Source organism: Mastigoproctus giganteus, chromosome 9 (assembly GCF_048544385.1).
Source record: "Mastigoproctus giganteus isolate SK-2022 chromosome 9, ASM4854438v1, whole genome shotgun sequence".
NCBI lineage: Eukaryota > Metazoa > Arthropoda > Arachnida > Uropygi > Thelyphonidae > Mastigoproctus > Mastigoproctus giganteus.
In genome coordinates this window covers 211894257-211918518 of record NC_143583.1, presented here as the reverse complement: position 1 = coordinate 211918518, position 24262 = coordinate 211894257, and positions in this window count along the sequence as shown.

Here is a 24262-nt window from a genome sequence, read left to right as displayed (position 1 = left end):
AGTTCAAGCCTTTGAAAAAGCATGGTAGATGGAAAGAATAGGGCAAACTTGTCGGTAAGGAATTATCTGCGCAGCCGTTAAAGTCTTCGATTTGAAGTAAGTTTGGGTGCAAGTCTGGAGATGTACCTGTGTGGTTTGACTCGTACGGAATTTTCCCTCAGAATTTTCATGTGGTTTCAGTGTTTTTTTTTTTTTTTTTTTAGTGGTTTTAGTGCCGAGTATGAATGACATGTATTATGAAAGAAATAAATGGAATTTTTTATGAATTAGATTGAAAAAATTCTAGAAAAATGGAACTGGCTTCTTCAATTGGGCCTATGCACAGCAGCGAAGAAGACAGAAAAACAATTGGTAAGCCTTATTAGTAATAGAATTACAAGCACGGAAATTTTATTAAATATTCATTATGTTTGGAATCTGCATAAACGAAAACATTGAATTTTGAGAATAATGTTGTGCCAGAAAATGTACACCAAAATTTATTTATGATTTTATTGAAAGCCACTCCATATTCGTTGAAGAGTTAATATTAGAATTTATTTATTTTTCTTTTTGTAAAAAATTAAGAGAAATTGAGCTCAGTCTGATACGTAGAACACTTCTGTATGAACGGAAAAAAAATGCAAAACGATTTGCATTTTTTTCGTTAAATTAATTTTTTACTTAATTTTTAATTGCGTTAAATTGATTTTTAATTGTGTTCATTTGAATTTTTATTATTGTTAATTATTTCTTACTGTAATGTAAGATTTTCGATTTTTTTAAAATTGTTTTCGTTTTAATTTCTGGAGAGTATCATACGGAAGTGTTCTATGTATCATATTGAGGTAAACTTTTCTTATTCTTTTACAAATATTGATATCAACGTAGAACGTATTGAGCATTATAGCTGTGGTTCATATTATCAAATTTATTTTTCTTTTAGAAGAGCACATTGAAATTAGAAAGTTTTACCATCGTATTTTACGAAGCTGACCCACTTTTTACACACTTGATTCAAATATTTTTGTATTTGTAGATATGTCACTGCTTATTCTTAAATGGTTTGAATATTGAATTGAATAGGAAAAAAAAAAAAAAATATATATATATATATATATATATGTTGCTAGGACTGCAAGGAGAAGAAGGACCAAGAAAGACATGAAGAAAGGGAGGAAGGGTTTTAGAACCTTTACTGTAGCAGCACATGATACATTATACTATTACAGTTAGCGCGTAAGAGTTTACATCGACAATTAAGAGAGGTACTTTTTTTTTTTTTTTTTTTTTTTACAGTGCCGGGATCGTTGGAACTGTAAAACGGGACTGTCTTTGGAATATTTGAATCCAAGGCAAAATATTTTCCAAGGACCGTATTTTAATAATAAAAAATTAACAGTATAATCCAAAATTATGTTTACTGTCAATATAAAAATGTAAAGCAAATGAATTTGCATGCATTTATTTCTGAAGATAAAAATTAAGAATATAATACACAACACACCTAATCTAATAAAACACTTAAAAACATTATAATAAAACATCAAAATCAGGAACATGTATAGAGATAAATATCATGATACATAAATAATAAAATAATACGTTTTAATCTTTTAATACTACGTAAGCACGTAACATCGAATGTAAAATAAAAATTAAATTCACAAGTACAAAATAAAGCCACACACAAAAAAATTTATTATAAAAAGGAAAATTACGCATTATTATGTATTTATATGTTGTTGTTGTTTGGTTTTTAGGAGCATTAGCAACTAAGGCCATATTGCTCCGGGATATGCGGTGGTCATTCCCTGACCTTTCCGCATCCTCCGTATTTGGTGTTGACGGGCTCGAACCCCGGTCTAATCAAGAAGCGTGTGCTACGCACTGCTGCCCCTTCCCACCTCGCTACGGAGGCGCCTCCTTAGCGAGGAGTATCGAGCAGTGATCAAGTTCCTGAATTTGCAGGGCAAGGAAGCTCTGGAAATTGACGAAGAAATGAAAGGTGTGTGTGGGCAGAACTATCCATCTTTTTAACATGATAAAAAAGTGCGAACGGGAGTTCTAGTGCGTTCGTACAAGTGTCTTTGACGAGCCAAGAGAAGGAAAGCCATCAACGTCCACAAACAGTGAGACGGTTGAGCAGCTGGTGTTGAGTGACAGACATGTGGCTATTATTTCATCGCAAATGCAGTGGAAATTAGTTGGTCTGCCCACAGCATTTTACATGACAATCTGCACATGTCTAAAGTCTCCGCATGATGGGTTCCAAGATTGCTGACGCCTTTGCAGAAGCAATGGCGAATATAATGATCTCTCCAACTGTTGGATTTGTGTAATGCGGATGTCGAGAACTTTTTTGATAGGTTGGTGACAAATGACGAATGGTGGGTGCAAGGGCGTATTCAGGGTGGGCAGAGGAGGAATATGCCCCCTTAACCAAAAATTTGAAATAAAAAAAAAAGAACGCAGAAGGCGTTCTATAAAAAAACCTCAAAAGCCTTGTCGCTATGCCCCCCCCCCTTACGATGATACCTGGATACGCCACTGGCTGGGTGTACCAGTTGCGTGGATGCCTCTTTGATCCGTGACTTTCTGAGACGGATCAAAGTTGCGTGGATGCCTCTTTGATCCGTCTCAGAAAGTCATCAATGAAGTGAAATCATGGTTTCAGGCAAAAAGTGCGGACTTCTATGATCAAGGCATTAAACAACTGATCCGTAGATGGGAGAAATGTTACTATACATGGAGAATACATAGAAAAAGGATTAAAGTTTCTGTTAAGTTTCACCTTTCTATGGCTATTATTTCTAGGTAAGGGTACGAACTTTTTGATACCCCCTCGTATATACAGTATTTACGGAACACAAGTTTAGCAGGAGCCAAAGAACTGTTTGCTAATATTTTATTACATACGACGCACTGTGTATCAGGAGTATCTTTATTTCCAACACATGTCAAGCCGAAATTCAAATAACTGTCATCATTGAAATAACAAATATACACGTATAATTATAACACAGTTTAATGGAAAATATACTAACAGGCAGTAGCTTTCGAGACTGGCGTGTCTCTTTATCAACTGAAATTCAAATACAATACAAAGGATAAGTGCAATGAGCTGAGTGAGGCACGTTAATCATGTCATTAAATCATGTATTGTATTTGAATTTCAGTTGATAAAGAGACACGCCAGTCTCGAAAGCTACTGCCTGTTAGTATATTTTCCATTAAACTGTGTTATAATTATACGTGTATACTGTATTTGTTATTTCAACCATGGACCCCAGTACACCAGGCCCATTCGTTACTAACTGTCATCATACTTTCGCTTTGGTCTTTTATTAGTTGGTTCCTGTTTTTTCACTTAGGATTTTTGGGGATCAGAAGGCGATTGTTCACCCTCACTTTGAAGTGTGAAAATATTGGGTTCGTTTTCATCGACCAGAGTTGCAATACTAGAAGTACTTGCTTCTCGTTTTAAAGTTCCTTTTTTCAACCACAAATCCATGGTCATTTATTTTAATAATAATATTTCGAAATACTGATAATAATAAAAAAAATATATATATATACAAGGAAGTGTGTTTAGTTATGGTATCGGTTCGCTTCTCCCTCTCCTTCAACCAGTGTACTCCAGGCTAAATCGCATACGAATGGCATATTAGATCACTACAATGTTACTTTTCCGTAATCATTACCTCTACGGTATGCAAAATAAACACTTTATTTTGCATACTTCTCTATGCAGAATAAAGTGTTCAGCGGTCTATTTGATTATTAGTCTATGCCAAGTATATATATTAAAAAAAAAAAAAAAAAATGTTAAAAATTATAATGATACAAAAGTGGTGTACGCTACAAATATGCAAAATTTATTTTTTTTAATTATTAATTACGATTTTCACGGAACACAGTTTGGGAAACGCTGCACTAATTGATACAGCGGAACTCCGCTGTTCAGTCACATGCAGCGTTCCACCCGCTCACGCCGAAACAAAAGCCGTCATAACCTACTATACCGATCGACGTGACGTGGAAAATGCTCGTCTAGATTTCAGTCCAGAAAAACGTTGCTTACATTTGTATCGCCGCGTGTAGCATCGCGCCCACAATATTTTTCGATTAAATCTCCAGATTATAGGTACACCTCCGTCCCGAATTACTGGCGTAAACTAACCTAAACTTTTTTCACTAGCCAAAAATGAAAGAATTAAAAATCCCATACTTCTTTTGCTTGAATCCGTCGCGCAACACGGTGCACCATAACCTGGAGTTCAGCCTATTTTTGTTATAAAACAAAATTAGTCAAAGCAGTAATTTTAATACTATAAAGTTAAATAATGATTATAAGCTTAGTCTTATGAAGACCCTTTACTACATTTAATTTAAAAAATAGATACATGTCTACCCCACCCGTAGAATTCTCAGGAGTTCCTCGACTTTAATAAAATCAAATTACCCTTTCTCAATGAAACGGGACTGTCCGTTCACGTAATTCTTAATGTAAATTATTATTCTCCCGTGTTCTTGCAATTGGATACGATTGTGATGAACTGGAAAAGAAATACAATAATTTTCTTTTGGTCACCATATGATGAATTTTAATTTGCTGTTTTATACAGTGACTTAGCAGCCTTTGACGCTATAATTTTAACTAGCATTATTATTTATTTAATTGTAAAATTATATAACAAATTAACCGTTTATAACTTAAATACAGTATAATAAAAAAAAATAATAATAATGAATTAAAGTTACTATATTTATTTAACATGGAACATTGAGACCTGTTCCTTAAGGACTTTAATACCTCTTCTAGTGCTCATAAAATTTACTCCCCCAGAGACAATTCCAAGTCAAATATTAAGTACTGTACTGTCGAATATGCATACTCAAGGAACCAGGCGGGATTCAATTTTGAGTGTGCGTCTCTCTGTCTTCGCTTTTAGAATGAACGACTTAAAATAATTTCATCTTAAATTGAAGTCTGCAGTTGATCTCCCAATATCCTATCAGTCACAAAGAATGAATATAATTGAGCAATATCTACAAATAACAGTAATCTCGATATACCGACGAACAAAACTGAATGGAAATATCCAACCACAAGTCTGTATTAAAATTCTGTGAACTCCGTATTTATTCAGAATGACTTACAATTTAAATTTGATTATGCAGATTTTTAATTATCTTATCCCCCCCCCCCTATTTTTACTTTATGTATTGGTTTATTTTTCCCTCTACTGGTTTGCCATGCCACTTGTTTCATTTACTGTACTTTTATTTTTATTTAAATTATTATACATGTAGTGGGTAATGCATTGCAGCCACTGATGTTTACTATACTAATTTCCTTTCTCTTCCTTTTTTTTTTTTTTTTTTTTGAATATTTAAAGTTTTATATATATAGGGTGTCTCAAAAATATTGGTACAAACGTTTAGGGGAGGTAGGTAACATCTAAAGGAATGTGAATCGCATAGGAACCCATAACCGGAAACGTCACGGGAAAGTAATAGAGGCACAAGAAACAGAAATGACACGAGACAGTAATTAGTGGCAAACATTTATTTGACATAATATTAACAATGGAGTACGAGATGGATGCATTTCATGATGTTACAACAGATGCTCGAAGGTTCCACCATGAGACGCGAGGCATGCATGACACCAACGCAGCATAGATTGGCGGACACGGTCGAACACACCTGGAGTTTCTTTGACAGAAGCAGCAGCGCAGACGAGTCTCGCCACGAGATCCATTTCTGTCTCCACGGGCGATTCATACACGATAGATTTGAGGGCCTCCACAGAAAGAAATCAAGGCTCGATAAATCAGGTGAGCGTGGGGGCCAGGCAACGGGTCCACCACGGCCAATCCATCGACGCCCAAAACGGCTGTTCAAATGGTCACGAACACACCTTCCATAATGGGCAGGAGCCCCGTCATGTTGAAACCAAATGTTGAGTCTCACATTTGCTGGAACATCGTCAAGCAACCGTGGTAGAACTTGTTCAAGAAAGATCCGATATTTAGCGGAGTTCATGTGGGATGGTAACAGGTATGGGCCGACTAAGCAGTCACCGACCATACCTTCCTACACATGTATTGCGAAGCGATGTTGTGCAGCATGGGGGCGCACACTGTGTGGGCCCTCTGCTAATCCATACACTAGGTGCATGTCTGCCAGCTCACAGTTCGTATATCGATGCATGCTCTTCGTGTGGCGACTACTGCTTGAATGAGTAAAGCAGAAATTTTCCCTCCTGCGAACTGATGAACAGCGGGTTGTGTACCGACTTACAGTGACATTTCCGGTTATGGGTTCCTATGCGATTCGCATTCCTTTAGATGTTATCTACCTCCCCTAAACATTTGTACCAATATTATTGAGACACCCTGTGTGTATATATATAATCATCAAGTAAAGTTCATTGACTTTGGCAGGTGGAAAGTTCAGTTTCCGATAAAAATCACTTAAAATATATTATTAAAAAGCAGCAATGGGTTTTTGAAAAGTGATTTTGGGGTTCCCCCCCCCCTCTGATTGAGGCCGTAATATTTAGTAGCTACCATGTAGGCAGGCAAGGCAATTGGCTGTCTCCTGTTTTTGCAATTTTCATTAATTAAGTAGGGGCCCGAACATGTTTTTTTGCCTCCGAACCAGAAAAAGGGTAGCTACGCTAGTACCTATAGAATAACACACCATGGACAGGAATATATAAATTACGATAGTAAGTTTCAAGAAAGGGGGGTATGTGGCGAACTGATCATTTAAAAAAAAGGTTAAGCATTTTTAGTGTCGTTGATTTTAATGCAAGGACATGTTTATTAAAAAAAGTATGCCTGGAAAATAGGCAAAAGGGTGATCAAGTACGCCTATCAGGTGGAAATCAAACTTAACTTGTTAACTGCAAACTTGGTAGGTAGCCTATAGGCATCGGACCACCCGACAAGTTACTGCCCTCCGTTTCTTATTTATTGTAGGAACATTACCGGTGTGCTTATCATGGTGTGTTTACTCACTTTAAAACATTAATTAAGCTAAATCAGATAATATAATATTTTCAGGAGAAATAAACTCATTATATAGGTTACAAAGCAACTACTAAACTAAATTATCTTTCACCTCACAGTTCCAGAGAAAATAAAACATTGTTTTATTCGATTAAGGCCAGCCCACTATAAATAACCGCAAAAGCTCTATGTGTGGACTGCTTCTCGTTCGTGATTGGTTGAAGATAAAGGCGGTATTTGACTTCATAGCATTAACTGTTTTTACAGTGTGATATATACTGTCTTTATTAGATAGTATGAATCAGAGCTGTAATACTCAATACGTTCTACGTTGATAATAAAATTAGTAAATTAATTAGAGGAGTTTACCTCCTCTTATTAATTTACTAATACTGTCTTTATGTATTTTACAAAAGTAGTAAGATAAATAACGCGATTGCTTCGGTACCGCCTGTTGTTTTGTGTGTTTCGAAATAAATGCTGGCTTTGTAACGGATATTAGCTCTCGCACATGTAGCAAGGACCAGGGCTGCTACAGGCAGGTGTAGTAGTGCGAACAACTTGTAGCCTGCAACAGACATCGACTATATCTGTGATCTTTGGAGGGGGTCGTCCCAAGGGTGAAAGGGGTGCACTGCGCCTGGGCGGCAACGTTCCAGGGGCGCCCGAAACTTACATACACATATGAAGAAAATTTGAAAGGGGGAGCCAAATTTCAGTTGGCACCTGGGCGCCACATACCGTAGGAACACCCATGCCTAGTAGGACATTTTTCCATTTATTCAATAACAAATATTAACTTTAAAGAAAACTTTTTTTTTTCTTTACAATGGCTGCACAGACAAATGCAATAAGATAAAATTGTGGACAAGAGAAACAAGAGTAAAACACAGATAGAACTACCTGTGTTAGTTATCATCGAGAACATTATGTTACATAAACAAAATACTCCAAGCAAAGATTACTAGTGATGGGTGTAATCGATTATGTCGTTTACACAATCATTTACACAGAGAGAAGGAGCGATAGTGAATTACTGTACAAGGTTAACTTCGCTATTGCTGCATTTATTGATGAGAAACGTGAAAGGTGAAGAAACGTTAGAGCAGAAACATTACAGTTTGTCCAATACATTTTATTTGTGGTACTACACTCAGGGAAGTGGAAAATGAAAAAGACCTGGGGGGAGATTGTGCAGTCAAATATGAAGTTCGCTGAGCAATGCAGATGGGCTGCCAGGGCAGGTCATCGAGTCTTGTCAATGATATATAGTAATTTTGCTAGCAGGGACAGGGATGTGATTATCCCGTTATATAAGGCAATGGTCAGGCCACCCGTAGAGTACTGTGTACAGGTCTGGAGGCCTCATTTTAGGAAGGATGTAGAGTTGCTAGAACGAGTACAAAGAAGGGCAACAAGATTGGTGGGGGAACAAAGGGGTGCTCTTGCGAAGAAAGGCTTAAGTTCTGCAAATTGCAGTGCCAGGAGAGTAGGCACCTGCGAGGTGATCTGATTGAGGTATGTAAGCCCTTGAATGGGTTGAGCAAGCTGAATGCTGATGGGATTCTTCCTCTTGCTCAGATTAAGAACCTGAGGGGGCACAGATTCAAATTGAGGAAAGACTGTTGTAGAATAGATGTGCAGAATTGCCTTTAGCCAGCGGGTAGTTGATTGGTGGAACAGACTTCCATCTTTTGTTGTGGAGTTGATAGCCTAAATAAATTGAAGGCTGAGCTGGACAGGCATTTGGAACAAATGGAGGGGTGAAATGGGAGGGTTTTTTTTTTTTTTTTTGGTTGATGCTGCATAAGCTTGTTTTCTTGCATCGTATGCCTTTACTAATGCTAATTTCTGTGCAGATAATCGAAATTTTAATAATATTCATCAGGGCCATGCAAAAGGGGAGGGGTGCATCGGATGTGCCTCAACGGTACCCCCCCCCAATGAAGGGAGCCGTCAAAGTCTCAATGTAAATAAATGAGGTGCCCTTCCGCTTTTGCATCCGGGTCCCCAAGTACCTTTGCCAACCCTGCTATTCATATAACATTAATTAAATAAGGTATAATTGGTTGGTTTAAAATATATTTTCTTCACTATTTGCAGCTTTGCATAATTTTTTTTTTAAATATTGATAACTACAGCAGGCTTGAGAAAAATGCTTTAACATTAACCATGCTTAGAAATGTCTCCAGTACATTCTGTTTGCCACATTTGGAGAAAGTATTTCTGACTTAGAAAATGATAAAAAATAATATACACAAATTTAAAAGTTGTTTACATTTTCAAGAACTGTGTAATCAAATTAATATACATTGAATTTTTCTTTTCATTCTACGACATCATTAACAGTTTTTCCCCTTCTGCTTTACTGTGAAATGCTATAAAAAAAAAAGGTAAAGTGCAGCCATTATCAACCCACTGCAGGATGGAAGCCTCCTCAACAATTCATGCTGAGGGAAATGGACCATAATCTGCCACGCTGGTCCAGTGCAAGTTGGCAGATCGACCATATTCAGCAGTCAGGGGCTTGAACCCCGGTCTACTCAAAGAGCGTGTGCTACTGCACTCCCGCTCCTGACCACTCGGCTACGGAGGCCATTTTGTGAAATGCTATAAGATATGTTTAATGCAAGGGGAAACGGAACTTTTTTTTACATGTAAATACTTCCCATTTGAATTTGCTATGATTAAAAAATGTCCACCAAGAACTTGACATATTTCTAGTTTGCACTGAATAAGATCATATAAAGTATATTGTTTTCATTTCCCTTAGAGAAAATGGAGCCCAAATCACTAGCACATAGAGAGCTAGTGAGAAAATGCATCTTGTCATTGAGTGTTCATGCATTCTTTGATACTATCATGTAACTTCTTCTCCACACATCTCTGAATTTTAGAGGCTGTTCTCAATCAAAGGAGGAAATCTGTCCCACTAGCTTAGAATCAGTGTACCACAATGTGGGGTTGTTGTTGGTGCCTTTGACACTGTTCACTGCACCATCCCGTGAAAAGCAAGATTTGATCATGTGAAGTTACAAGGCCAAAACCAAGAAAACATTATCTACCTGATTAATGATAAACTAAACCATTTTACTTTCAGGTCAATTTTGAAAAATCCAGTCCAGGTTATTTTCACACTAAATAAAACTCTTACATAATCTGAAATCACTTGTGCAGTGATACCTTGACATAGATCTTGGTGACATCTTCAACACAAAGATCTGTACTAAAACAACATATTGATAAATTAACATACAAGTTTTACTCTCTAAGATGGGCTGACTAGCAGCAGTTACTCCATTTCAGGAATTATTCCCTTGTAAGAAAGAACATGGGAAGTGTCCCTTGCAATAGAGCTAACACAAATCTTTTTCTCCATCCTCTGTGGATCTGAAATATTGGCCTCACTCCCCATAACCGATAGCATATGTGGCTTCTAAAATGAGACACTACATAGCTCTACTTTCGCCTGATAAAGGAAGACAGAATTTGCCAAAGATCTGAATATTCAGAGGCTACGCTTAAATGTCACAGAAAGAAAACATGTACATACAACAGGGATGGTTTTTGATCAGATTTCAAAACCAAACATTGGAGATGGGCTGCAGGAGAATTGATTAATCACCCCATCATGTACACTAGGACTAGCTCCTCTCTCCCAGTATAACCAGAGCTAACAATAACTGATGGATTTCTGTCAGAACACATGCTGCTATTCCTTGTTAGGGTGAACTTGAGGTGTGTACAGAGTAAGCTGCTATTTAGAAGAAAAGTAATGCCGAGAGCAAAGGAGAAAACCCAGTTTTTTAGATGCAGAGGAACCATTATTTTGATGTGCTTATGCCAAGAGAGATTAGAAGTCAGGGTAATCCCTAATAGATATGTGTTATCTTGTCTAGAAAGTAGTTATCATCATCAAAGATAAGAATAGAAGCAGGAGAATCCTTTTTATAAGATTGGACTGAGTTTTGAAAGGTTGAAATTAACTAAGTAATCTTTTCTCCAATTGAGAATTACCTGGAAATCAACATTTCAGGAATTAGTAGTGGATATTTGAGAAGTTGAAGCTATTTGTGTAAGGCAAGATTTTTTCAAACTGGAAGGTGAAATGCCTTGGGCTATCATCAGCAAAACTATGTATAAGATTTCCAGATCTTCAAAAAGGCCTCTAAGATTGGGAAAGTTCATGTTCACAATATTAAATTAATACACGAACTGTTAAATTAACATAATTTAATATTTACAAAAATAATGGATATTATAAAATAATCTATTTACAATGACTGACTTACTATATATTATAATAAAATAAAAATAAAAAGTTAAAATACAATAAAATATAAATATTTAAAAGCATTAAAACTGTGCAATTGTAGTTTTCAGGAGCGCTTGCCTCCTTTCTCAACAACACAGCACATTAAGCAACACATTCTTAAGTATCAGGTTCACGGCACATGGGGTTGACCAGGCGCATGAGCAGTATATTCTTCGTATGTATCAGAACCGGAAGCGGCTCGGGGGCGTGGAAGGCAGAAACGCACATCTTTTGCGAGGATTACAGCCTCGAAAAGGGGGTAAAGCCAAACACCCCTATCTCTATTCATAGCATTATTTTCAGATGAACCAATCCACGAGCTCTCGAGCCACTTGCGGTCCCAGAATTTATGCGCCCGGTCAAGGATGACAGCATTCTCTGGGGAGACTTGGTGTTGTTTTTCCCAAAAATGCTCGGAAATAGTGGACTTGCTAAACTCTGTGGTCTGTATAGCCCTTGTGTGTTCTCCCAACGATCTTTGAGCAGCTGTCCTGTTTCCCCCGCATAACTCTCCCCACAATCTGGTCATTTGATCTCGTATATGACCCCACTGCTGGAATCCCTTGCAATGGGGTCCTTAATCTGCGACACTACTGTGTGCAACCTCCGACCCGGAACTGCACACAGTGTGCCTGGTAAGTACGGAATATCCTTGCAATATGTTCTGAAATGCCCAGATTGTAGGGAATGTAGGCTGTGGTGACTGGAACGGACGGAACTCTATGACTAGGCTCCACACCCCTACTATATTTATCTAAGATCCTCTGGGGGTAACTGTATTTCATAAGATCCACCGAGATTTGTCCGATTTCTTTTTCTCTCTTCTCAGGGGTACTACGATGCGTCCCATCCCTATCCAGATGTGCCTTAGCGACGCTGTTCTTATGCTGCAAAGTCTGCGCCGACTTGTAATGGGTGTACTGGCTCCTACACATTGGTTTCCTATAGACTGTGGTCTTAAGTCCAGAGCCTTCTCTGTATACTATTACATCGAGGAATGGGAGGGCACCGTCTACTTCTACCTCCGAGGTAAACTTTATGAAGGGAGAGAAACCATTGAGAAAACAAAGCACATCCTCTTCTCTGCCCTTCTGAACAAAAGTGAACATGTCATCCATGTATCTCTTCCACTTCCGCATAGGGAACTCCAATCTTTCAAAGATTCTATTTTCTAATTCTTCCATAGCTAAGGTCGCAACAATGGTGCTAATGGGAGAACCCATAGCTGTGCCATGAACCTGCTTGTACATCACCCCTTGAAATACCATAGTGGTACTTGAGAGGCATAATTCTACACCACAGCAGATATCCTCCATATTTATAGGATTTCCAGTTATGGAAAAAGGTCATTAATATACAAGAGGAAAAGACTGTGAGAAAGAACTGAATGTTGGAGAACACCAATTAGTGAAGAAGTTAGAAGATGAGATCTACCATCATCTGCAGTGAGTGGTCAGCAGGAAAACTGTATACTGAATTACAGAAAACAGTCGGCAATTCATAAGATGGAAGCTTATTTAGAAGACCTTTATGCGAAGCAATGGCTTGGGTTTCCATTGAATTTGTCCATAGATGAGTTACATAAGCCAGTATCACCATTGGATCAATACTGATAGAATCCATATTGCTGATGAAAGGTTTCTAAACAGTTTAGGAGTTGGCAGTTAATGAATTTCTCTACTACTTTAGAAAGAGTAGGGGTATGCACAATGGAAAAAAAAATTAAATGGAAAAGATTTGTCGCCCTTTTTATGAACTGGCTGGATATGAGCAAATTTCCAAGCAGAAAGGAAAACACCTGTGGAATAAGGAAGTGTGAAAAAAGGTGATGTAGGTTAGGAGTGAGCATGGGTTTTGAGAACATGCAGAGAAGGACTTGGTGCTTTCTTGGCATCAAGGCCAATCAAAATTCTTCTGACATCCTTTTGAAAGAAAACCACAGGAGGTATTGAATAGAGTGCACTGAGAATGATAGAACATGGTTTACCAAGATCATCAATACGAGAGTTAGATGAAAAGTAAAATGCTAACATGTCAGCATTTTACTTTAGTAGTGATGGCAAATAGAACCATCAGGTTTTAAAAGAAGAGGTAGAGATGGGTAAAAGTTGAGACCAATACCTTTGGCAAGAGACCACAATGCTTGACTACCATTTGGTTGAGAAGCAAGTTTTTTGTTTTTAGCCTTTTCAAAATCTATCTTGAACTGATTAATAACAGCTTTACAATTATAAGCAGAAAGTGAATTTAGAGATTTGGATGCAAGACAATTGCAGTATGCAACATTTTTATCTTGAACAGCCATAGTGCATTTATTAGAAAATCAAGGTTTAGATAAAGGATGACATTTTGAGGTGGAATAAAGGATTTCATACCTACAAGAATAATTTCATTGACACAGTCTGAGCAATCACTGACATCAGATGATTTAAAACAGTAATCCAACCAAGGAAAAGAAGAATAGAAATTTTGCAGTTCATTCCATTTTGTATTCTTATGATACCAAACAACATGAGTCTGAGAAAGGCTACTTCGGAGAAGAGACCATCATCAAGTTTTGCTCTGTGGTTCCTGGAGGACTACTCATCCCAACCTTGTATTTGTAAGGGTTGTTCATGAGAAATTTTGGCATTAGTAATTGGAAAAGCCTCAGCATCTCAACCAACTGGGTCCAGTTGACTAGAAAATGGAAGCCAGCTGGAGTTGTGAACATTACAATCAGCAAGGAAAAGTACCTCACTTAACTTGGAGAAAGTTGTGTGAAGTAATTTTGAAGAAGTTTGAGAGAAAGTTAAGTTTCAAAGAAAGGAAGTCAGAGTTCCAAGTTATTTTTGCATTTGAAAGAACAATAGTTCTTTGAAATTCCAAATTAACTAAGTCTCTGACAGGGAATATGAAAGCAGACATAGGCACAAGTGTTACCTTTGAAGCAAAAGGAATTGTACAGTGAATAATTAAGACAACTGAGGCGAGCAATGGTTGAATCAACCGGTAATTGGGCTTCTGTCAGAAAAAGTATGTGGGGCTTGGCAGACTGTAAATGGAAATGGAGATCATTGGAACTGAGACCATGTATATTTGTGAAAAGGATAAGGAAGTGTTTGGGAGGTTTAGATCTTTTTGCAGATAAGTTTGTTCTATTAATTTGATTATTAATAATATATTCAGTAGTAAGAAGAGGTGGGAGAGGACATGTATGGAGTAATGAAATTTTTGGATATTGCATACACATGCCACAAATATACTCAGCTCCTTCACATAATGTGGCCGTGACAATGCCCCCTCCCCACATGCACACTACTTGGACCCCCTCCAGTCACTATCCGGCAGAGTAGAGCCAGTGAGATTATATACTAGCTCAGTGGTTTCCAATCTGTTGTCACACTTAAATTAAAAGACGAATATTAATAGCAAACTGAAATCGTGATTACCATCGAACTCAATGGAATTTTTCCTAATCTTGTGACATACTTGAAAAGAGTCACAGCACATCGGTTGGGAACCACTGCACTAGCTGATCCGGATGGGTCCCAGAGAGTTACCAATACGTTCAGGACTATCTAGCTGCTGGCCTGCAAACACCATTTTACAGCTGTGCTCTTGAAATGTAAGGAAGATTGGACCTCGCCTTGATGCGGCATCATAATTTCAAAACATATCAATCATACTGTATGATGGAAAAGTTGTAGGAGGGTTGCCAGAGGTTTGCTCTCGAGGCTAAACATGGGTTCCACTATGTCAAACCTCCAATAAGCAAAGTGGTAGTGGCATTGCACCAGTTGATGAGCATCATCCACCATCTAGTAATTAGCATGATTAATGGGATTAGTGCATTTATGAATGTTAGGTATAACATGAAGTAACATGAAAAAAAGAGTGATAAGAATGTGGTAGTGTTAAAAGGCATAAGAAATAATTGCACTAGACTAGATTATTAAAGTTTTACAGGAAGTCTTAAGTTATGTAATTAATTTGGATTGAATTGTATGTGAGAAGAAATATATGCCATAAGAATACATTCTAACCTTGACATGACATGTCTCTTTATACTGCATGCATGATCATGGACCCCAAACCAAATGTGTTCAAAGAACTAGCAATTTTATACTGTAAACTGGCAAAAGTGAATACTCTCTATACTTGTATCTATTGTATTCAAATCGTACTGAAAATGAACCATTGGATTGAAAAGACTTGTAAGAGAATTTTATAAATTATTCCACTGATTTTCAGTTTGCTGAGACCTTCCAAGAAAGTCTTATACTTGTTCAACAAAAAATGTAAAGGTAAGAATTTCTGGTCTGCTGTTTAAGGAAGTAGTCTTGTAAAATTAAATTTAATGGACCGTTGGGCATAAACTGGTTGTCTCGAAAGAATGGAAAATACGGTGCAATCTCGATATAATATGCCTCTTCGTACTGTGGATTCTGATATACCGCAGGTATGATCATGTCCCCCAAAATGAATTATGAAAAAAAAAAAAAAAAAAAAGTGTTAAAAGAACTGGCAATTTCATATTGGAAACTGGAAAAGGTGAATATGTACTGTATACAGGGTGTCTCAAAAATATTGGTACAAACGTTTAGGGGAGGTAAGTAACATCTAAAGGAATATGAATCGCATAGGAACCCCTAACCGGAAACGTCACGGGAAAGTAGTAGCAGAGGCACAAGAAGCAGAAATGGCACAAGACAGTAATTAGTGGCAAACATTTATTTGACATAATATTAACAATGGAGTACGAGATGGATGCATTTCATGATGTTACAACAGATGCTCGAAGGTTCCACCATGAGACCCAATGCATGCGTTACACCGACGCAGCATGGATTGGCAGAACGGTTGAACACACCTGGAGTTTCTTTGACAATAGCAGCAGTGCAGACGAGTTTCGCCATGAGATCCATTTCCGTCTCCACAGGCAATTCATACATGATAGATTTGAGAGTCCCCACAGAAAGAAATCAAGGCTTGATAAATCAGGTGAGCGTGGGGGCCAGGCAAAGGGTCCACCACGGCCAATCCATCGATGCCCAAAACGCCTGTTCAAATGGTCACGAACACACCTTCCATAATGGGCAGGCGCCCCGTCATGTTGAAACCAAATGTTGCGTCTCACATTTGCTGGAATATTGTCAAGTAACCCTGGTAGAACTTGTTCAAGAAAGATCCAATATTTAGTGAAATTCATGTGAGGTGGTAACAGGTATGGGCCGACTAAGCAGTCACTGACCATACCTGCCCACATATTTATTGCGAAGCGATGTTGTGCCGCATGGGGGCACACACCGTGTGGGTTGTCGTGAGCCCACACATGAGCATTGTGCTGATTGAATAAGTCTTCCTGAGTGAAATAAGCCTTATCCGTGAACAAAACATAGACTGGAAAATTCAAGTGTTGAACACTTTCTTGGAGAAACCACTGCGCAAAAGCCACACGTGCAGGATGATCTTGGGGGAGCAGTAACTGAACCCTTTGGAGATGAAAGGGGTATAAGGAATCGTTGTGCCAGACACACTGTACACTGCAATGAGACACTCCTAAGGCAGAGGCAACAGCATGTGTGCTGGTAGTAGGATTATTCTGGACAGTATTCAACACACTTTCTTCCATGGCAGGAGTTCGCGTCGAATGTGGTCTGCCCGCACTACTCCTATTACCTCTAAATGAGCCATCACCATTATAAAATTAAAAACTAATTACAAAATTTTTCAATACGAAGACCTTGTTATAGAATGGTTCCGCCATCATTCTAAATTAAACATTATAAATTCAAAACTACCCTCCAACCTTTCCCCGGTCTGGAATCTCACACACCTTAGATTCCTGCATGTCACAAAGAGCATCACGGGAACATAGAAATTCTTTTAAATAACACACATTCCCTCCTCACTCAGTATTGCCAACTGAAGACATTTAAAAAACGAAAGTCAGTCGTTATGACTTTTGGCTTCACTGGATTTCATATATTTTAGAGTTTTTAATTAATTAATTCTTCAATGACCAAGGACGGAGTTGAGCACTTCTACTTCCTTGAGCATATTTTGATTCCGTTTTAATTTTAATCCCGTATCCTTACTAATTAACTCATTTAAACTTTTCAAACCCCAAAATTATCTATCCATCTTACTTCAAGTAACACTTGCAGATTATATAAGGTGAGTACCGTCTAATTAAGCTTTGCTATTTAATCCAATCATAACGGTATTTTAAGATATTCTATAACATATCTAATTCTCTAAATGACCCATAATTGCACAAATTTTGATGCACACACGCAAACAAACGGTGGTCCGGTACATGTCTGTCTAGGAAGCGTTCTCCATAAATTCATTGAGCGGCTCGTCCATTGCCCTCTGCTAATTCATACACTAGGTGCATGTCTAACAGCTCACAGTTCGTATATCGATGCATGCTCTTCGTGCGGCGACTACCGACTTACGGTGACGTTTCCGGTTATGGGTTCCTATGCGATTCACATTCCTTTAGATGTTACCTACCTCCCCTAAACGTTTGTACCAATATTTTTGAGACACCCTGTATACTCGTATCTACTACCATATTTTCAAGAGTGAGAATTATCTAAATTTGGCTGTATATTCACTTTGATATATTTCAGGTGCAAAGTAATTTTTGTACACAAGATCATCGGAGACTAATTACTGTGGACATCCAGTTTTTCCCCTTGGCTAGAGATGCAATAAAAGAGTACTATATATCAGTGGAACATTAATTTCAAACAGCAACCTCTGGAGGGGAATATGGCTACCTTTCATCAAGTGCATTATATTAATTACAAAGTAATTATTATTAGCCATATGGTACAAGGAAGCCTGAGGCTTATGCTGCACCAGCCAAAAAAAAAAAAAAAAATCCCGAGTTTCCCCCTGTGTGTGTGTGTGTGTGAGAGAGAGAGAGAGAGAGAGAGAGAGAGAGAGAGAGAGAGAGAGAAAAGTAGAAAGGCATCACCAAGAAAGAGAAGAATGATGATATCCAGCTCAGGACCCTGGGTTTGCCAAGCCCATACTCACCAGATGTGAGCCCCTGGGGTTAATTTTTGTAAACAATGGCACATGATATCCTTTCTTAGACTAGAAGTTTACTAGTACAGTACAAGAAGTGACAATCACTTTTCACTTCTTGTGCTAGTAAATTCTAGGACATCAGAAATAAATACATGGCAAAATTAGTGAATCAGTAGGACTGAAGTAATGGCCGCCAAAAGAAAAAAATTGTTTAGTTGAAGATTATCGAAACAAAATGCAGTATATTTCGTGAGTATGGAATTCCAGAAGGAACGATCCGCTATTAGATGAAAGAGGAAGAAAAACTGCATTCATTTGTAGACTCCATAGAAGATGAAGTAGACTTCCAAAGAAAGAAAATTAGATGAAAACAGTGATATGGACCAATGCAGGGCCACCGCAAGTGGGTAGGCAAGGTAAGCGTCACTTACGGGCGACAGTTAAGGAGGGCGCCAAATTTTATTTTGACTTGTGCAAGTCGGATCTCTGTTTAACGAACTTCTTTATAGTGAAATTTTCTATTTGACGATATTTTTTGAATTCCCCTTGGTAATTACATTTAAAATAGTTTCCGTAGAACGAAGAAAATTTCCATATAACAGAACGAATTACGAGAGACTTAACTGGGAATGCTCTGGTCTTCAGGCAATTAGTTTGGCTCTTAATTCGTGGTACTAAGCAAGAATTAGAAGAAATTGTAAGCTTAGGTTTACTGGAACAAAAAAAAAAAAAAAAAAAAAAAAAAATTATTAATAAATAAATAAATAAAAATAAGGTAATAATAATAATAATGTATATTGGTGCATTTAACATCAGAATATTCTAACAAATTCAATGAACAATAATTATACACGCAACGAACAATTAAAATAGGATTAGAAATAAGCCGTTAGGAAAATGCTTAGGGCGAGACAGAATTCTTAGGAGGGTGAACTTCGACCTACCGAAGAGGGTCAGGTTAAATTTCCCCGGAACGGGCCGAACCAGGAGAATAAAATATGGAGAAGGTCAAGGACAGGGGAACTAATCAGGGATTACACAAAGGTAAGGGATGGGGGGGGGATTTAGGACGAAAGGATATTATTATTTTTTATTATTATTAGCAGCCATATGGTGCAAGGAAGCCTGAGGCTTATGCTGCACCAGTCAAAAAAATTCCCAAGTCACCCTCGGAGAGAGAGAGAGAGAGAGAAGTAGAAAGGAATCACCAAGAAAGAGAAGAATGATGATATCCAGCTCAGGACCCTGGGTGTGCCAAGCCCATACTCACCAGATATGAGCCCCTGGGGTATATAGTATAAGGATTTGTTTCGGCGGGAAACGAAGGAGTTGTTGGTAGTTGTTGGTTGTTTTAGGGAGAGTGGGTAGTTTTAATTGAGTAGGCAGTTTAAGTGAGTAGTGAAAAATTTGTATGTACATGAGTCAGTTTCCTAGAATTAAACATGTTGCAATTTACTTGTGTTTTGTCAGTTGTCTCACTCATTTCTAGCTAACGCGAAAATCCCTGGACCAGTATACGCAGTCAGAGGCCCAAGGGTAACATAGTTACCGAAATAATGAATTAACCGTAGGTGAAACAAAGGTGTGTGTATACACAGAGTAAAAGAGTGTACGCCTACAAAATGAAGAAAGAGAAACTGGAAAACGGCATTTTTTTAAAACAGCTGACAAAATGAAAACCACATACAACCACTGATTCTTCTCGCCCATACAGTACTAGATGATTCATGTGCATTAACAATGAGAATTGCTCATGCACGTCAACAGAAATGCCCCTCTTCTTTAATTTTTTTGTTTGTTTTGGGGGCTGCTGTCCCCACACCCTGCTAATGTAAAGAGAACCTGATACTAACAACCCATACAATTACTGCCGTGTAAAGAGGGTGCACCAAGTACTAAATCTTAGCCTAAACCTCACCTCATTAGCCCTCGCATGCCGGCTGGTACACTTCATCAAACATCCACCACTGAAAACATTTGTATTCCAAAGCTATCGGATTCACACTTGTACACCATTCAATTACACTCTTACATCCATCAATTTGCAAACGGAATAACCGAAGTAGCGGAGCAGCACGACGACTACTAAACAACAGCACGATAATTTCGCATTTCGCGCTAAAATCAGAAGCGAATTTTCTTTCAATCAAACAATCAGAAACGCAAAATGAGGTAAATTACGCTTTCTCAGTAATCATCCAATCACAGAACTCGACCGAACAATCACTCCGTTCTTCGACCACGCCCACAACAGAGACACCATGTTCTGCAGTTCAGCCAGAAACGATATATGATACTATTTTAGCAAGGCAATGTACGGTGTTCGGGCGCGATCTTCAAAAGATTTATATGAAAATGACAGTTGTAACTTTTTAAAACTTTCTGAAACAATTGCTAAATTTGATTCAGTTGTGGCAGAACATATTCGCCAGAAAGCTGAATGGAAAAATATCGTGCATTATTTTGGTGATAAAATACAAAATGAAATTATTGAAATAATTTCACAGAATATTGTAGATAAAATACTAGAAATGACTAGAGAAGCTAAAATATTTTGTTATGATTTTACTATAATCACTGAAGACGAAAATAAAGATATGGATACAAGGAAGCATGCTAAATCAATAGCCTTAAAAGTGACATCTTATAAGTTTCTTTGTTTAGTTATAATTTGGCATGGTATTTTAAATAAAATTAATCCGATAAGAAATGCCCCCCCAAAAAAACAGAGATTTTGATACACACGAAGCTCTTGAATGTATACAAAATATCACTGAATATTTTAAAGAAAATAGAACACAGGAATCAGTCCAAAAAATTCTCGATTCGGCTAATAATGTCTACTATCATTGGCATTGAAGCTTCGTTTCCAAAAGTAAGCGCTGTAAGGAAAAAATTGAAAAAAAACGGCATTTCGATTTCATAATTGAAGTAGAGATGAAGCTATTCAGGAGCCGCAACAAAATTTCAAAATTACTTTTTTTCTTTCAAATTATGGACACAGTTTTCTCGTTAACTAAAAGGTTTACAAATATGAAAGAACATGTAGAAATATTTAAAATGTTTCATAACATTTCTGAATTTAAAAAGAATGATCAGATGACCATTTATTGAATCGTTGCAAAGGTTTACATATTAAGTTATACAGTATATAATTTGGCATGGTATTTTAAATAAAATTAATCAGATAAGTAAAATGCTCCAAAAAAAAGATTCTGATACACACGGATCTTTTGAATGTATACAAAATATCATGGAATATTTTAAAGAATATAGAACAGAGGAATCAGTCCAAAAAATTCTCGATTCAGCTAATAATGTCTACTGTCATTGGCATTGAAGCTTCGTTTCCAGAAGAGTAAGCATTGAAAAAAAAAAACGGCATTTCGATTTCATAATCGAAGTAGAGATGCAACTATTCAGGATCCGCAACAAAATTTCAAAATTACTTTTTTTTTTTTTTCTTTCAAATTATGGACACAACAATTTTTTCGTTAACTAAAAGGTTTACAAATATGAAAGAACATGTAGAAATATTTAAAATGTTTCATAACATTTCTGAATTTAAAAAAATGATCAGATGATGATTTATTGAATCATTGCAAAGGTTTACATATTAAGACATTGATATAATGAGTCCGATATTGATGGTTTAGCATTATCTGAAGAACTTAGTACTGTACTTCAAATTTATATTAAAGACAATATTTCTCCATTTGAAGTTTTACAATATATTTTTAAAAAACGATTTTACAGATACTTTTCCAAATGTAGCAGATGTACCCGAACGGGGTTAAGAATTTTTCTAATTCACCAGTTTTTCAGTTGCCTCAAGTGAATGGAGTTTTTCAAAATTAAAATTAATCAAAAATTATTTACGATGGACGATGTCTGCACAACGAATCTCTAATTTGGCAATAATTTCAAGAGAAAATGAACTTTTGGAACAAATACACATAAATGAATTAATTAATAAATTCGCACAACTTAAAAGGAAACAAATTTGTATAATTCTGATTTGGACTACAAGACCAGACTGGACCCTCAGCGACCATCGGGTTGTTCACTTTCAAATTACAGACAAACGGCCTCTAGCAGTGCCTGATTTCCGAGTGGCAGAGAGTGCGGTTTTACCTGAGGACTAGGCGCCTCCGTAGCCACGTGGGAAGGAGCAACAGTGCGTAGCACACGCTTCTTGATTAGACCGGGGTTCGAGCCCGTCACCACCAAATACGGAGGATGCGGAAAGGTCAGGGAATGACCACCGCATATTCCCGGAGCAATATGGCCTTAGTTGCTAATTGCTCCTAAAAACCAAACAACAACAACAACCTGAGGACTGTTGATTGGGAAACATTTGATGAGTCCATCAAACACGACTTTCCTATACAGGACCCCTCCCAATACGATGCCACAACCTTAGAAGAATATTGCAATATCATCCAAAGATCAATCGTTAAAGCTTCCTATAGATCTGCAAGAAAGAAAGTTCCTTGCCACAGAACTTGTGCATGGTGGACTGCTGATCTCTTAAAGCTCAGAAAAGAACTACCAGAACTACCAAATTGTTATACTTTTTTATTATAAATACACCACGGGAACTTTTTTTTTTTTTTTTTTTTAATTTTATTTTTAATTTTTATTTTTATTTATTTTTTCCTCCTCTGGAGTGTACCCCCCCCCCCCCCGAGAGGAATCTGGCCCACCTTTTGGCAACATCAGGTGGGTCAGAATCTCGAATTGAGACACTATGAGCACAGTTGGGACTGGCCCACCTTCCCGTGGTGTGGACAAGTACCCAGAATCATCTGTCCAGGTGATATGTTTCTGGGTAGCCAAGTGGCCAGACAACAGAACACACACACATAATACACAAAAACCTATGGCACACACATAACTGGCCCATTGGTAGTGATACTGTTCTTCATGGAGATAAGAGGTGGAGCCGCCCTTTACAAAAACACATGTCCACATGCTATTTTTTGCTAATATTTTTTAAGTGATTTTTTATCGGAAACAACTTTCTACCTGCCAAGGTCAATGAACTTTACTTGAAGTTTAATTTGAAAATTCCCTTTTTTTTTTTTAAATAGTTTTACCAATTTTGATGAAGTTTTATTTAGTTCTTCCTTAAATAGTTGAGTTAATTTTTTAAAAAAAGAGTGCCTTGGAATGGAATTTGGAATTGAAAATGGAAGTTAGGGCCCCCATCTAAAGATGGGAGGGGCCGTATTTAATAGTCATGGTCTTGAAACCCAGTACACTCAAAGAACGTGTGCTACTGCACTCACGCTCCTGACCACTCTGCTATATCTCGGGATATCCTAGGTTAGTCTTGTAGGGAAAGCTGCATTTGGTGACATTATCAGCAGAAGCATTTCCTGAGTTTCTGCGTAACATGATTCGCGATGGTGAATTCGTCACAGTTGTACAATGATCAGCGCCGGCCACAAGCATGTTCCACCGGTTCTGTCAAACAGGGCCCCGTGCTCAAATGGTCTAAAGAATAATATCATCCATATCTTTTCTGCATTTCTATCAACGAGCCTACCGCTGTCTTGATGTCTAGTTACCCACATTATTGTCGTTAAAATTTTGAAAAATTAAAAAATTTGAATACTGTAAAATTTGAAAAAAAAAATCACTATTACAAAAATACCCCGTATAAGTTTTGCCTAGGGCCTTGCAAGTAATTCTTGAACAGGGTTTCACAAATTTTGGGGCCGGTCCTGACAATGACTGCAACTATGACGAAACAGCAGTGAACTGTAAACCTCTCCCTGACAATCAATGAATATTACAAAGGCACCCACAAAGCGGACTTGAAAACTAACAAGGAGATAATTATTGCGTTACTGTGAGCAAACAAGACCGGAAATCACAAGCTAAAGAAAGTTGGAATCTTCAATGTTTTAAGCAC